Source organism: Penaeus japonicus, unplaced genomic scaffold (genome assembly GCF_977035675.1).
Source record: "Penaeus japonicus unplaced genomic scaffold, GWHDUDI00000001_assembly GWHDUDI00000027, whole genome shotgun sequence".
Classification (NCBI taxonomy): domain Eukaryota; kingdom Metazoa; phylum Arthropoda; class Malacostraca; order Decapoda; family Penaeidae; genus Penaeus; species Penaeus japonicus.
In genome coordinates, this window is record NW_028234429.1 from 11,033,669 (window position 1) to 11,036,506 (window position 2,838).

The following is a 2,838-nucleotide window of genomic DNA, read 5'->3' on the forward strand; positions in this document are numbered from 1 at the left end:
TATTGTTGTTTTGCTCTTTGACAGCACCGTAGAATGTTTTAACTACCCAGTCATGATCATCTAAGCTATGTAGAAATATTAAATGTGTGTGCATTTGTGTGTGAATGAGTGTTTGTGTGCGTGCATTTGTGTGTGTATGAGAGTGTGTGTGTGTGTGTGTGTGTGCGTGTGTGTGTGTGCGTGTGCGTGTGCGTGTGCGTGTGCGTGATATAGAGATGAGCCTAATAGATTATAAAGATGTATATATGTTCAAAGTACTTGGTCGATACAGAATACGATTTTTCTTTCATCATAGTTAGCAGAATAGATAATCCACTCCTATATAGACGGCAGACCTTTGAGCAGCAGCCTCCTGTGGCAGACCAACGGCACAAAACGGTACAACAACAACTGTATGAAGAGTGACATAGACCTTGAGAACTGGTGTGGCGTGCGGTGGCGGCGCACGTGGTGGTTGTGACTGTTTCTCTCATTCTTCGGAGAGAGGATGACGTCACATCTCAGGCCCCGCCCCGACCCCCAACCCAACCACGCCCCCGCCACCCCACTACTTCGTTCAGAGAGTCGGTTTAATATGGCTTATATGGGACGACTTTCTTGTTACATGTTTCTGTGATTATGATGACTCTCATGTTGTTTTTTCTTTCTTTTCTTTTCGTTACATACGGTTATAATCAGTGTGCTTGTTTTGATTCTCTCTACATAAAGACCCTTATTAGTCTTCTTTCTATGTCTGTAATCTTAGTACATCATCCTCGTTCAGTGATAATACAGCGACTTCGCCACGGCGTGTATGTGGTGATGAATGGAATTAGGGTGAAGTTATGCGGCTTCGTGGGTGTGGTGATGGAGGGTAAATGGGCGTTTTGATGGGTGGGCGGAGGGAGCTGGCGTGACGGTGTGGGAGGGGAGAGTCACAACGCCTCGGGAAATTCATCTCTCCAGGCATGAGGAGTGAAAAAAGAAGGAAAAAGAAGGAGATAGGGAAGGAAAAGTCAGTGAACTGTGGAGCGCGAAAGAGAGGGACGAGATGGATGGCGTGAGTGGCAAGCTGGTTAGTCACACGTGTTTCTACAGGGACGGAGGCACAGGCGTGTTTATCTATTTACACTGCAGAGGGAGAGTAGAGCCATGCTGACGATGATAGTTGTGATGGTGATGATAGTGATGGTGATGATGAGGATGATCATAGTGATGGTGATGATGAGGATGACAATGACGATGATGGTGATAATTATGATGAAATTGATGATGATGACGATGAAGATGATGAAATTGAGGATGAAGACGATGAAGATGATGAAATTGATGATGATGACGATGAAGATGGCGATAATGATAAAGACAACATGGGATGAAACGGATAACCAACACCTTGCTAGCTAAACACACACACGTTTTCATGGCGTAATATTGGATAATGACAAGACAAAAACACATATAGTCTTTTTTATTAGTAACATATTCATATATAAATATTTCCAATGAGTTGGGTCTACAATGCTACCCTGTGGATTAAAACCTATCGTTGTTCACTAAACTGATCCTTACGTAGGAACATTGGGTGCCTTCCTGGACAAGCAGGGGGGGTAAGGAGGCCGGAAGGAAAGGGGGGGGGTGAGTATTGGAAATAAAGTTATACATAAAAGTAGAGGGGAGGGGGGAAAGGTGAAGAAAATGGAGAAATGAGGCTGGGTGGGGATGAATAAAGGAAATGCTTGCGTGTTTTTTTAATGTTGATGATGACTGTGGAATGACAATTGGACATGAAAATGTGTTAGGAAATTTTAGCGAGGGAAAGAAAACAAAGAAAATGTTATTGTTTATACGGGTGGTGGCAGGTTGGCTGAAAGTGGGGCTCACATAATTTATCCTCACAAATAGGGTTTGATATAAATGATATAACAAAGATACATAACAACATCAAACTCATCACCTTGTTATCTTACAATTTACGTAGAGGTTGAAATCAATGTTCACATTATTGATGGTAAAAGAGGCATATCTTTCTCTTTAACATTTATTAAATAAACATAAACCAGAATATGATAATTAATAAATGCATGTAATATGCACAGCTTTCTCTCACAACACAGGCCTTCATAACAAGGGAGGTAAAAACAAAATATTCAAATAATGATACCAATAATGGTGAATTTCAAGAAAATCTCACCCATTATCATTCTTGCATCACTTTGCATTGCAACTTCCTCTAATTGATACATTCAGTTAAAGGGAAATAAAAGTTAAAGAAAGGGTGAGGGGCATCACATGTTCCCATAACACTCTGCTAAGGGAAAGTGAGATTATGCGTGCACATTCAAAAAAAAAAAAAAAAAAAATCTCCACACAGTCACCTGCAACTCGTTATGTACAAATATCCTAAGTTTGCTTCCTGATTTTGAAGACATGCTATTCTACTTTGATCCAGATATTCACGTACTTGTAAATAGGATCGTTATGGTCACGTGTCACCGGAAATTCTACACTTACTTGCTAACTTATCGTTTTAGTTATACGGCCGACAGTATCTACAAGGTATTTACAACAACTGTGTGAGCACACGAGACTTAAAGCTGTGACCAACTGCTTATCCTTCACTTTCCACGATTAACAAATACATTATTTACACACTATTCTTGCACTAGTTCCACGTTTACCCCATTCAGAAGTATCATTCAATATTTTCTTTCTTTCTTTCTTTTGTGACGCTTATCAATGACACTCCCCTCTTCTAGTAAATACTTCATACCGTGAAGTAGAAATTTGGTAAACAATCCAAGACCAATCTGGAGCAGCACTCAATACGAAGTTTAGTATCTTTCACCTTTGTGCCTT

The 2,838-nt window shown here is 40.5% G+C and overlaps 1 protein-coding gene across 2 annotated transcripts in view; it reads right to left on the bottom strand.

The window, feature by feature from the left end:
- Positions 1 to 1,435: 1,435 nt before the first annotated feature.
- unpg (homeobox protein unplugged) overlaps positions 1,436 to 2,838 on the bottom strand; it is a 29,559-nt gene continuing 28,156 nt past the window's right edge. For both annotated transcript variants that reach the window (XM_043012281.2, XM_043012280.2), the window contains exon 5: positions 1,436 to 2,838. This exon is cut by the window's right edge. The gene's annotated coding sequence lies outside the window, so the exon portion shown is untranslated.